The sequence below is a fragment of the Stenella coeruleoalba genome, assembly GCF_951394435.1.
Source record: "Stenella coeruleoalba genome assembly, contig: scaffold_34, whole genome shotgun sequence".
NCBI classification, from domain to species: Eukaryota; Metazoa; Chordata; class Mammalia; order Artiodactyla; family Delphinidae; genus Stenella; species Stenella coeruleoalba.
The window spans coordinates 3,141,836-3,156,147 of record NW_027646159.1 but is presented as its reverse complement, the minus strand read 5'-3'; the positions used below and the strand labels follow the sequence as shown (position 1 = coordinate 3,156,147).

At 44.6% G+C, this 14,312-nt stretch overlaps 1 long non-coding RNA gene across 12 annotated transcripts in view; it reads right to left on the bottom strand.

Moving 5' to 3' along the window:
• LOC307181295 overlaps positions 1-14,312 on the bottom strand; it is a 1,377,052-nt gene that overhangs the window by 395,327 nt on the left and 967,413 nt on the right. The gene's annotated exons all lie outside the window — the stretch shown is intronic.

The following is a 14,312-nucleotide window of genomic DNA, read 5'->3' as shown; positions in this document are numbered from 1 at the left end:
CAAGAGGACTTGAAAGCGGGGCAGAATTGCAGGAAACCGATTTCAGGAGGTAGACTGGAATTGCATTGAAAGCATAGGAAAAGACGCAGAACGTCCACAATGATGCACTTGGCCGAAAAGGGCGTATGCGTTTTTTCCTGAATATATTCAGGAAAAAACGCATACGCACTTTTTGGCCAACCAAGCAAGCTTGCAAAGGAAATCTGCACTACAATGAAGTCTCACTTCCCCCCGGTCAAAAGGGCCATCTGAAAAAAGTGTAAAATCCAGAAAGGCAGGACAGGCCATGGAGAACTGGGAGCCTTGTTATGCTGACGGGCGGGATGTAAATTGCCAACAACCACTTGGCAGAAGTGTATGGTGTTTCCTGAAACATCTAAAAAACAAAGCAACAGAACCTAGGGCACTTCCACTTATGGTCCTATAGCTTAGGGAAATTAAAATCAAAAAGACACAGCCACCCCAAAGTTTGGGACGCCTCTCTTTACAAGAACCTCGTTTACCGTACAAGTTCAATATAACAGAAAGTGAAAAATGGATAAAGAACTTGTGGTACTTACGTACAATGCAGTATCACTCAGCAATGAAATCTATGTCATCAGGCCCGTAGCAGCATAATGAGTGGATTCAGGTACGATGATTCTAACTGAAATAAGTCACACAGAAAAAGAAACATCATAAGATATCACTAATACACGGAATGTAAACTTGGCTACACAGGAACTGAATTCCAAAACAGAACAGGGTCTCAAATTTAGAAAACCAACTTATGCTTCCATAGGGGAAAGGTGAGTTGGGGTGCTGCATAAAACCAGAGATTGAAATGAGCACAGATAAAGTTCCTTAAGCCAAATATGGAATAGACAAGAGCTACTCCTTGCTCAACGAAATGGACTCATCACCCCATATTAAACGCCTAAGAATGTACCTGACTAGTAAGTATCTTAAAACCTATGGATTGCTATGTCTCCAAAAGAGAATCAAGCGTGTGTACAGGGGCATAAACGCAGCAGTGATAGGATTGGAGAGGTTCGGTGAGCAAATGAAGACCCTTTGAAGTCATATTGCATGGTACCCATTCCACGGGTCTCAACTCTCCAGGTTTAAGGTATTCTTCCTTCAGCTAAAACATGCATGTGGAACCCAGAGTATGATCAACCGTGTGAACGGGAGACGTGTTCAAATATGTCTCAGTTTTCCTCCCCTGGTACTCGGGTGCAACATTCCAGATGCTTTACTAACACTCTCCCTAGTTGGAGAGTCAGTGCCTTTAACCTCCTGTTTGCCCCAGTTTGCAATTTCTGCGGAAGATGAACAGGAATAGCGAGAACCAATGAGAGACTAGCTGGAGGTGTCTGAACGGGCAAATTTAACTCTCATTTCCCACCAGGAAGAGGAATTAACCAAAGGCTCGGCGTGCCATGCCGGAACCACATTAGGGCCTGAAGACATCCTGCGGTGTTGCGGCCAGCTCACAAGAAAGCGAGTTGAAGAAAGGAGCTCAGGGGCAGTGTAATTCACAAACCTGCAGAGTTATAAATGACAGCTATCATCCAAAAATAGACTGAAGTAAGGCTGCCAAGAGGACTTGAAAGCGGGGCAGAATTGCAGGAAACCGATTTCAGGAGGTAGACTGGAATTGCATTGAAAGCATAGGAAAAGAGGCAGAACGTCCACAATGATGCACTTGGCCAAAAAGGGCGTATGTGTTTTTTCCTGAATATATTCAGGAAAAAACGCATACGCACTTTTTGGCCAACCAAGCAAGCTTGCAAAGGAAATCTGCACTACAATGAAGTCTCACTTCCCCCGGGTAAAAAGGGCCATCTGAAAAAAGTGTAAAATCCAGAAAGGCAGGACAGGCCATGGAGAACTGGGAGCCTTGTTATGCTGATGGGCGGGATGTAAACTGCCAACAGCCACTCGGGAGAAGTGTATGGTGTTTCCTGAAACATCTAAAAAACAAAGCAACAGAACCTAGGGCACTTCCACTTATGGTCCTATAGCTTAGGGAAATTAAAATCAAAAAGACACAGCCACCCCAAAGTTTGGAACGGCTCTGTTTACAAGAACCTCGTTTACCGTACAAATTCAATATCACAGAAAGTGAAAAATGGATAAAGAACTTGTGGTACTTATGTACAATGCAGTATCACTCAGCAATGAAATCTATGTCATCAGGCCCTTAGCAGCACAATGAGTGGATTCAGGTATGATGATTCTAACTGAAATAAGTCACACAGAAAAAGAAACATCATAAGATATCAGTAATACACGGAATGTAAACTTGGCTACACAGGAACTGAATTACAGAACAGAACAGGGTCTCAAATTTAGAAAACCAACTTATGCTTGCTTAAGGGTAAAGGTGAGTTGGGGTGCTGCATAAAACCAGAGATTGAAATGAGCACAGATAAAGTTCCTTAAGCCAAATATGGAATAGACAAGAGCTACTCCTTGCTCAACGAAATGGACTCAACAGCGCATATTAAACGCCTAAGAATGTACCTGACTAGTAAGTATCTTAAAACCTATAGATTGCTATGTCTCTGAGAGAGAATCAAGCATGTGTACAGGGGCATAAACGCAGCAGTGATAGGATTGGAGAGGTTCGGTGAGCAAATGAAGACCCTTTGAAGTCATATTTCATGGTACCCATTCCACGGGTTTCAACTACCCAGGTTTTAGGTATTCTTCCTTCAGCTAAAACATGCATGTGGAACCCAGAGTATGATCAACCATGTGATCGGGAGACGTGTTCAAATATGTCTCAGTTTTCCTCCCCTGGTACTCGGGTGCAACATTCCAGACGCTTTACTAACACTCTCCCGACTTTGACAGTCAGTGCCTTTAACCTCCTGTTTGACCCAGTTTGCAATTTCTGTGGAAGATGAACAGGAATAGGGAGAACCAATGAGAGACTAGCTGGAGGTGTCTGAACGGGCAAATTTAACTCTCATTTCCCACTAGGAAGAGGAATTAACCAAAGGCTCAGCGTGCCGTGCCAGAACCAGATTAGGGCCTGAAGCCATCTTGCGGTGATGCGGCCAGCTCACAAGAAAGTGAGTTGAAGAAAGGAGCTCAGGGGCTCTGTAATTCACAAACCTGCAGAGTTATAAATGACAGCTATCGTCCAAAAATAGACTGAAGTAAGGCTGCCAAGAGGACTTGAAAGCGGGGCAGAATTGCAGGATACCGATTTCAGGAGGTAGACTGGAATTGCATTGAAAGCGTAGGAAGAGGCAGAACGTCCACAATGATGCACTTTGCCAAAAGGGCATATGCGTTTTTTCCTGAATATATTCAGGAAAAAACGCATACGCCCTTTTTGGCCAACCAAGCAAGCTTGCAAAGGAAATCTGCACTACAATGAAGTCTCACTTCCCCCCGGTCAAAAGGGCCATCAGAATAAAGTGTAAAATCCAGAAAGGCAGGACAGGCCATGGAGAACTGGGAGCCTTGTTATTCTGATGGGCAGGATGTAAATTGCCAACAGACACTCGGGAGAAGTGTATGGTGTTTCCTGAAACATCTAAAAAACAAAGCAACAGAGCCTAGGGCACTTCCACTTATGGTCCTATAGCTTAGGGAAATTAATATCAAAAAGACACAGCAACCCCAAAATTTGGGACGGCTCTTTTTACAGGAATCTCTTCTACGGCACAAGGTAAATATCCCAGAGAGCAAATAATGGATAAAGAAGTTGCGGTACTTATGTACAACAGAATACCACGCAGCAATGAAATCTATGTCACCAGGCCCGTTCCAGCATAATTAGTGGATTGAGGCACGATGATTCTAAGTGAAATAAGTCACACAGAAAAAGAAACATCATAAGGTATCACTAATACACGGAATGTGAACTTGGCTACACATGAACTGAATTACAAAACAGAACAGGGTCTCAAGTTTAGAAAACCAACTTATGCCTGCTTAAGGGGGAAGGTGAGTTGGGGTGCTGCATAAAAGCAGAGTTTGAAATTAGCACAGATAAAGTTCCTTAAGCCAAATATGTAATAGACGAGAGCTACCCCTTGCTCAACGAAATGGATTCAACAATGAGGTATCACCTCACACCTGGTAGAATAGGCATCATTGAAAATCTACAAACAAAAAATGCTGGAAAGGGTGTGGAGAAAAGGAACCCTCTCCCACTATTGTTGGGAATATAAATTGATACAGTCATTATGGAGAACAATATGGAATTTCTTAAGAAACTAACAATAGAATTACCATATGATACAGCAATCCCAGTACTGGACATATACCCAGACAAAACCATAAATCAAAAAGAGTCATTCACCGCAATGTTCATTGCATCACTATTTACAATATCGAGGTAATGGAAGCAACCTAAATGCCCACAGACAGACGAATGCATAAAGCTGTGGTACATATATAAAATGGAATATTACTAAGCCATGAAAAGGAATGAAATTGGGTCATTTGTAGAGACGTCGATGGATCTAGAGACTGTCATACAGAGTGAAGTAAGTCAGAAAGAGAAAAACAAATCTTGTATATTCATGCATATATGTGGAACCTAGAAAAACTGTACAGATTAACCATTTTGCAAGGCATAAATAGAGCAACAGATGTAGACAACAAACGTATGGACAACAAGGGGGGAAAGCTGTTGGGGGGTGGTGGTGGGAGGAGTTGAGAGACTGGGATTGGCATGTATACATTTATATGTATAAAATAGATAACCAATAAGAACCTGCTGTATAAAAATATAAAATAAAATTCAAAATTAAAAAGAAATAAAATTTAAAAAATAAAACAGAAAAAACAATTATTCCCTGCACATACATGTATTTATATGAATAAATTATTTCCATGCTTATATCTGTAAATACAAAAAAGAGGAATAAAATCTACCTTGAACCAAAAACGAAAAAGAGAAAAAAAACACAGAACCCACCAGTTACACAGAGGAAAACCGTATCAGGGCACTTGCTCCAGTTGTAAACAATTCTGAAGTTGGTCAGTGGTGGGGAATCGTCTCCCATTCAGCCAGCAACCCTCACGCAACAAGCGTCCTCATTGCAAAGCTGGGGCACCGTGCCGAGGCATCTGTGAGTAAACGTGAGCTGAGCCCCAGGCCAGTTGCTGCTGAACTATTCCCACCCATCCCAGGTAAAACACCTGAATATATACAAGGACTTGAAAGCCTAGAGGAAGGGCCATAGAGCCACACGAGTGACAGCATGCCGGCCGACTTGGTGCCTGCAGGCCAGCCAGGATGGTCTTGGCCCTGGGTGCTCTTCTGGAAGATTTCCATTTCCCTGCCTGAGATACCCGTCCTGTCCCTGCCCCCACTGCTTTTTTCCTTCCTCACCTCTGCCCAGGGAGAAATTCCAGCAGCAGGTATGGGTGACACATCCTCTTCTTTAGCAGGTGGCAGCCTGGCAACTGCTGCAGAAAGTCCAGCAGAGCCCCACTCACACTGGGCCACCCACAAAGCCGTGGCCTCTCACTCCCTCCCACCAGCCCAGCCCCGAGACTGCTGACAGGGCAGAGAAAATGGCGTCAGGCACAGCTGCAGGGGCTCTTGCTGCCTGGAGTGGTATTTATATTGATCTCAACCCAGGCACACCTGGGGAGGGCTGGCCGGCACGGTAAGGCTGCCCAGGTCAGCCAATCATCACCCCTCAGGGGCTCACAGTTGCAGAAAATGGAACTTGCTGAACCGGCCAGGTCCAAGGAACAGGTGTGGGCTCCTGAGAGTCAGGATAGACAAGGGGCTGCAGCTTTGGCTTGTTTTCTAATCATTTTATCTGGCCCATGAGTGGGAGACAACTTCAAGAAAACCCTCTCCTAATGAGAGGAACCCAGGAGTCAGGGAGAGGAGGGGTGGGTGGTGGTTGGAGACAGAGGCCTGGTGCCCCGGGTGCAGTGGAAGTCTCTGGAAGACCAGGTGGAGGGAGGCCTCACGGAGTGATGCCCAGGGTCACAGACCTGTCGCAGCTGCTGTTTGTTAGTTCAAGTCCTGCTCTGAGGTGCTCTGTGTCAGCTCTGAGCGACAGGTGAGCTGGGGGTGCTCTGCAATGAGGGCTATGTGCACGGTTCCTGTGTGCCCAGCCCTGCCACGGTACCTGCAAGGGTAGCTCTGTATCCTGGGAGGGGCCTGACCACGAGAGCCCCGTGGGCTGGGGTGGGGGTGGGGTACCTGCCCAGGTGAGCTCCATATTCTGGGATTGGTCTGACCACGAGAGCCCCATGGGCTGCTGGGGACCTGGTAAAGGATGTCAGGACAGTCAGTGAAGCCACCGAGGATATACCTCCAGTTGCTCCTAATTCCTACACCCTGCTGGTCATTCTACCAACCACCAGGACATGGTATTCTGTATTAGTCTTCAATGATGCCTTCTTTTGTATTCCATTAGTCCCAGAGTCACAAGAAATTTTGGCTTGTGAGTGGCAGGACTCAACATACAACTAAAACAATACTTCCGGGCCGTCTGGCCCCAAGGGTGCAAAAATTCCCACACCATCTTTGGGGAAAGCTTAGCTAAAGACCTAAAAGTTCTACCTCTGGAAAAGGAAACCCTCCTTCAATATGCAGACGACATTCTGATCACCAGCCCTACTAAGGAGGCCTCTGAACTACCAAGCCAATAAAGGATAGAAGTTGTCCAAGAAAAAGCTCAAATATCACAGACTGCGGTGACCTGCCTGGGCTTCATTCTCACAGAAGGTCAGAGAAGCCCATCCCAGGAAAGGGAAGAAACCATTTTCAGCCTTACCCCTTTCTAAAACTAGAAGACAGCTTAGGGGTTCCTGGGGAGGCCAGGGTGTGCTGCTTCTGGATCCCTAACTACAGTCTACTAGCTGGGCCTCTATATGAAACACTGAAAGGAAAAGATGATGATCCTTTTGAATAGAATCCAGAAGTGGCCTTTCAAGAATGGAAAGAGCAGTCAATTCAGACCCTTGCCCTGGAACTCCCTAATTTAGCTAAACCCTTTGACCTTTACATTCCCGGTGAAAGGTGAATCGCCATTGGAGAATTAGTGCAAAAACTGGGACCACTTGAAATGGAACAATGCAAGAATGCCATCCAGGTAGGATAAACTACGGTCACTAAGGGGCTTGGCCCACTGCCACATCTGGCCAAGATACTGGCGGTATCTAAAAACCTGGAAATCAGCAGCCCAAAAGGCCACCTCCCTCCTAAGGGAAAAGGACCCCACGTGGTGATCCTAACCACCAACCATGCCCTGAAGTTGCAGGGTTCGCTCCGTGGGCACACCGACCTCGAGTGAGGAGGCCCTCCAACTCCAACATCCAGAGAGATAACCGGGGGCAACAGGGCACCATGACGACTCGTGTGAACATCACTTGACCTGGAGTTTCTCTCATAAAACAACAAGAGTGAGTCCCAAAAGAGTAGACTACTGCTTGCAGGACTTACTGCACCCAGAGGGGAGCTAATAATCTTGGCGGGGGAACAGTATACCACACTGTCACCATAGAAAAGCCTACAGACACCGTGATGATGGTGGCCAATAAGACCGGCTGGACTCCTGTTTACTTCAAAAGGCTGTTGACTCAGTAGCCATCATGGTCCTTGATCACCACTGACCCTGGACTGTCTGGGAGTTGAGCGGGCAGGGCTCTGACACCTGGTGCTGTTTGTACGTTAATTCAGGGGCCTAATTGAAGAAAGCGCAGACTACTGGTCAGAGCATCTAGGCTGGCAGAGACGGTCAGCCTAAGGTGGCCGAACAAATGTGGGGCGGGGTGAAACCGGCCCCCACAGCGTCTCTGCACATCTCTTTCCTGGACCCTTAAAGGTCATTAGAATCTATAACACTTCCAATGCTGGTGTTCAGGTGGACGAGCAGGGAGGCAGGGGTCCTGGGGACAATCAACGTCACCGGGAGGCTGCTGGGGAGAAGCTCTGACCCTCGCCCCAGGGTATGAGGGCTCCCAACTCAGCACTCAGCAGTTACAGAAGAAGGGTCTGCACCCTCAGCACTCCAAGAATGAGGAACGGGACAAAAGGCAGAGGAGGGGTTTGTCCCCAGCAAAGCCCATTAAAAATCCCTGGGAGATAAAAATAGAATCTGGGCAATAAAGTCAAGTCTAACCTTTTTTATCCTTTGTGCTTTGTCTAATTTCACGTGCTCCTAGGGTCCCGCATGCAGAGGTTCCACACCCGGCACTTCAGACCAGATTTCCTAGTGCAGAATGGCTGGGTCGACACCTCAGCTCCTGGGGCCCAGTGCAGACTCCACGATATAGAGCCTGAGCTACAGCCAACCTGGCCCTCGAGAGCTCCGCCGCCTCCCTCCCTCCCACTGACTCTGACAGGATCTCTACACAGCAGCCCAGCCCACAGCCCACGGGGTAGTGCATGCTCTCACCTCTCCATTCTCTGATCAAAATATAAAGTTTCCTTTGCTTGTGAACCAAACTCAGTCTCGATCTGTTGGCCCCAATGACACTGGGCAGGGGGACACTTGTTGGGGTCCACTCTGGAGGATCAGTAACAGAAATTGAGACTATTGTAACCTCAATGAACAGATGTGTGAGCCAAACTGTAGTTAACATAGAACAGTGTATAAGGCTCGGGTAAAATAAGATGTTTTTAACACTTCCATTTGATATTTCCATCACTTTTTATAAGCAAGTTCAGTGAAAAGGTTTGTCTTATTTGTCAGGTCAATATTAGAGAAACGAAGTGATTTCTTTCCAAGGATGTACATCTAATAATCTTGGTTAAACCTTCAATCTTGTTTTAAATGCTTTTCCATTGAAAATGATACCTCTCTTTCAGCTCCCCCATTTCTGAGAAGTATAAAATCTTATAATTTATTATTACCAAAGGGGAAAGGTGGGAGGAGGGATAAATTAACAGTTTGGAATGAACACATACACACTGCTATGTATAAAATAGATCATCAACAAGGAACTACTGTATAGCACAGGGAACTACACTCAACATTTTGCAATAACCTATAAGGGGAAATAATCTGAAAAAGAATAGATATTTTTATTGACATCATCTATCAATGACAGTTAAAGTGTAGCCTAAGGGAAGCTGGTGGTGAGTGCTTCTGACCCTGAAGACTTCAATCATCTAAAGTTTGGACTCTGCCTACTTCCCAAGGCCCTTAATGAACATATGTGTAGCTGTAGCTTAAAAAATTCCCCAGTTTGGGTTTCGGGGAGACACTGATTTTGAAAAAGCCCTGGTGTTCTCCTTACATGAATGGGACTCTTCCTACTGCTAAAACATGTCTGTCACACCCAGAGGATGGTATACCGTCTGATCGGGAAGAGTTTGGAAAAGGCATCTCATCTCCTCATCTCCTGGTGCTCGGGTTCACCCCTCCAGCGTCTTTACTAACAGTCTCCCCACTTGGAGATGTCAGCACTGTCAACATCCTGTTGCGTACACTTTGGAATTTGTCCAGAGGATGAAGCGGAAGGATGAGGAACAATGAGAGACAAGTCCTAGGTGTTCAGACAGGCACATGTCACTCTAATTTCCAATCAGGAAGACGAATTGACCAAAGGCTAGGGTTGCCCATGGAAACAGTATAGGGCTTGAGGAAATCCCGCTGCTTTGTGGCCAGTTCCCATAAACACGAGTTGAACAATAGAACTCAGGGGCAGTAAAATTCACAAAACTGCAGAGTTGAAAATATCCATCACTGAAAAATGTCTTGAGGAAAGTCAGAGAAAAGGACTTGTAAGCAAGGGAGAATGGCAGGAAAGGGATTTGAGGAGGTAGAAAGGACTCGCCATTAAGCACAAGAAAAGGAGCTGAACATTGCCAACATTGCAGTTGGCCAAAAAGGGTGTATGCGTTCTTTTCTGTATATATTCAAGAAAAGGGCATACACGTTTTTAGCCAACCAAACAGGTGGGCACTGGAAGTCAATACTACAAAAGATATCACTTCGCATCAGTCAGAAGAGCCATCCTCATAAAGCGTAAACAACAGAAATGCAGGACAGGGCAACGAGAAGAGGGAGCCCTGTGAGACTTATAGTGGAAATGTATATTGCCAACGGCCATTCTGGAGAAGTGTATTGTGTTTACTAAAGCATCTAAAAAATGAGCTACAGAGCATAGGGCACTTGCACTCATGGGCGTATATCTTGGGAAAAACAAAAATCGAGAGGACACAGGCACCCCAATGTTTACCCCCTCTCTGTTTAAAAGATCCTCGACTAGGATATAACTTAAATGTCTCTGGAGGGAAAAAATGGATAGAGATGTGGTACTTAGGTAGAGTGGAATATTATTCAGCCTGGAAATCAATGAAATATGGCCAGTTGTAACAACTCCGGAGGAGTTACGTATGATCATTCTAAGTGACAGAATTCAAAAAGAAAAAGACACATATCATAAGATATCACTTAAAGGTGGAATCCAAAATGGCTACACATGAAATAAATTACAAAACAAAAACATAGTCAAATATGTAGAAAACACGCATAAGGCTGCTAAACGGGAAAGGTGGGGAGGGGTGAGGCATCATCCAGGAGGTTGAAATTAGCAAAGATACCATTCCAAATACCAAACTGATAATCAACAAGGCCTACACGGTAGCTAAAAGAACTGCACTCAGCACACTCAAGTCACCGGAAAAGAATATATACGACTGGTAAGAATCTGAAAAAGAATTTATTGATGTCTCTCTGTACGTGAATCAAGTGGATGTACAGCAGCAAGAAACAGAGCTTTGAAAATCAGCTGTAACCAATATAGTAATAAATTGAAAAAAATAAACGACAGAGAGACAGAGAAAACCTCTTACAACTTTTCCTCAGGGACGGTGATGCAACATGGATTGAACACATCTAGACCCACAGCAGGATGAGACATAAGGCTGGAAACTGTTTGCGCTAAGAGAAATGTGAGGTTGGGTGAGGAAATGCACACCCTTTAAAGTAATACTACCTGGTACCCATTCAATGGGTCCCAAATCTGCAGGTTCAAGGGATCTTCCTACAGCTAAAACATGCATGGAAAACCCAGAGGACTGTACACCATGTGATCGGGAGATGTGTCTAAAATGCACCTCATTTATCCTCTCCTGGTGCTCCTGTTCACCATTCCAGCCACGCTACTTAGAATCTCCCCACTTGGAGAATCAGCACATTTAAACTTCTGTTTCACACATTTTGCAAATTGTGAGGAGGATGAACGGGAAGAGGGGGAACCAATGAGAGAAGAGTTGTAGGGGTTTGGACGGGCACATATCACTCTAATTTCCCATTAAGAATAAGAATTAAAGAAAGGCTCAGCCTGCCTCGCCAGAGCCAAAATAGGGCCTGAAGCAATCCTGCGGGTTTGAGGCCAGCTCACAAAAGAGCAACTTAAAAAATGGAGCTCAGGGTCACTGCAATTCACAAACCTGCAGAGTTATAAATGAAAACTAACGTCCAAAAATATGTTGAGGTAAGGCAAAGAAGAGGATCTGAATGCAAGACAGAATTGCAAGAAACAGATTTCAAGAGATAGATTGGACTCGTCTTTAACGCACATGAAAAGCGGCAGAATTTCGACAATGATGCAGTTGGCCCAAAAGGGCGTATGCGTTTTTTCCTGATTATATCCAGGAAAAAACGCATACGCACTTTATGGGCAACGAAGCAAGCAAGCAATGCAAATGTGCACAACAAAGAAGTCTCACTTCCCACCGGTCAAAAGGGCCATCCTAAAAAATTGTAAAAACCAGAAATGCAGGACAGGCCATGGAGAACAGGGAGCCTTTATACGCTGATGGGCAGTGTGTGAACTGCCGAGAGCCACTCTGGAGAAGTGTATGGTGGTTCCTAAATCATCTAAAAAACAGAGCTACAGAGCATAGGACACTTCCAATCATGGGAGTATATCTAGGGAAGTCTAAAAATCAACAAGACACAAGCACACCACAGTTTAGGGCTACTCTGTTTACAAGAACCTCAACTTCAGTACACCTTAAATATCCCAGGAAAGAGAACAATGGATAAAGAAGATGTGGTACTTATGTACAATGGAATATCTCTTCACCATGAAATCAATGTAATAAGGCTAGTAGAAGGATAAAGAGTGGATTTAGGTCCGATAATACTACTTGAAATAAGTCAAACAGAAAAAGAAACATATCATAAGATATCACTTATAGAGGGAGGGTAAATATGGCTGCACAAGAAATGAATTACAGAACAGAACAGTGTCTCACATTTAGAAAACACACTTATGTCAGCTTAAGGGGAAAGGAGAGGTGGGGTGATGCATAAAACCAGAGTTTGAAATTAGCACAGATACCGTTCAATAAACCAAATAGGTATTAGACAAGATCTACACCTTGCTCAATGAACTGGCCTCAACACACCCTATACACCGCAGAGAAATATATCTGAGGAATAAGAATCTTAAAACCCATGTATTGATATATCTCCATAAGGGAATCAAGTGTGTGCAGAGCGGCACAAACACAGCAGTGAAAAGGAGCTAAACCCCATTATAGAAATAAATTTTAAAAACAAAACGCTGAAACAATGAAAGAGAGAAAAATTCTTACAAAATTCGCTCAGGGGCTGTGATGCAACCTGGATTGACCACATATAAACCCACAGCTGGATAAGACATAAGGCTGGACACTTGGGGCTGACAGGATTGGTGAGCTTTGGTGAGCAACTGCCGAAAGTTTAATGCAATACTTCATGCTACTCAGTCCAAGGGTCCCAACACTCCAGGTTGAAGGGAATCTTCCTACAGCTAAACCATGCTTGGGAAACCCAGCGACTGGTATACCATATGATCGGGAAAGGTTTCTAAAACGCACCTCATTTTTCCTCTCCTGGGGCTCCGGATCGACATTCCAGCCGCTTTACTAACAACATCCCCACATGGAGTCAATGCCTTTAAGTTCTGGTATCGCACAGTCTGCAGTTAGTGCAGAGGATGAATGGGAATAGGGGGAACCAGTGAGAAACTAGCTGTAGCGGTTTCAATGGGCACATGTCACTCTAATATCACATCAGTAAGAAGAATTAACCAAAGGCACAGCAAGGTGCCCCAGAAGAAAAATAGGGCTTCAAGGAATCCTGTGGTTACGGGGCAAGACCACAAAAATAAGAGCTAAAAAATGGAGCTAAGGGCCACTGCAATTCAAAAACCTACAGAGTTATAAAGGCCAACTATTTTCAAAAAATATATTGAGGTAAGGCTATGAAGAGGCATTGAAAGCAAGGCAGAATTGCAGGAAACCGATTTCAGGAGGTAGACTGGAATTGCATTGAAAACATATGAAGAGAGTCAGAACCTCGACAATGATGCACTTGGCCAAAAAGGGCGTATGCGTTTTTTCCTGAATATATTCAGGAAAAAACGCATACGCCCTTTTTGGCCAACCAAGCAAGCTTGCAAAGGAAATCTGCACTACAATGAAGTCTCACTTCCCCCCGGTCAAAAGGGCCATCTGAAAAAAGTGTAAAATCCAGAAAGGCAGGACAGGCCATGGAGAACTGGGAGCCTTCTTATGCTGATGGGCGGGATGTAAATTGCCAACAGCCACTCTGGAGAAGTGTATGGTGTTTCCTGAAACATCTAAAAAACAAAGCAACAGAGCCTAGGGCACTTCCACTTATGGTCCTATAGCTTAGGGAAATTAAAATCAAAAAGACACAGCCACCCCAAAGTTTGGAACGGCTCTGTTTACAAGAACCTCGTTTACGGTACAAGTTCAACATCGCAGAAAGTGAAAAATGGATAAAGAAGTTGTGGTACTTACGTACAATGCAATATCACTCAGCAATGAAATCTATGTGATCAGGCCCGTAGCAGCATAATGAGTGGATTCCGGTATGATGATTCGAACTGAAATAAGTCACACAGAAAAGAAACATCATAAGGTATCACTAATACACAGAATGTGAACTTGGCTACACATGAACTGAATTACAAAACAGAACAAGGTCTCAAGTTTAGAAAACCAAATTATGCTTTCTTAAGGGGGAAGGTGAGTTGGGGTGCTGCATAAAACCAGAGTTTGAAATTAGCACAGATAAAGTTCCTTAAGCCAAATATGGAATAGACAAGAGCTACTCCTTGCTCAACGAAATGGACTCAACACCCCATATTAAACGCCTAAGAATATACCTGACTAGTAAGAATCTTAAAACGTATGGATGGCTATGTCTGAAAAAGAATCAAGCGTGTGTACAGGGGCATAAACACAGCTGGGACAGGATTGGAGAGGTTCAGTGAGCAAATGAAGACCCTTTGAAGTCATATTGCATGGTACCCATTCCACGGGTCTCAACTCTCCAGGTTTAAGGTATTCTTCCTTCAGCTAAAACATG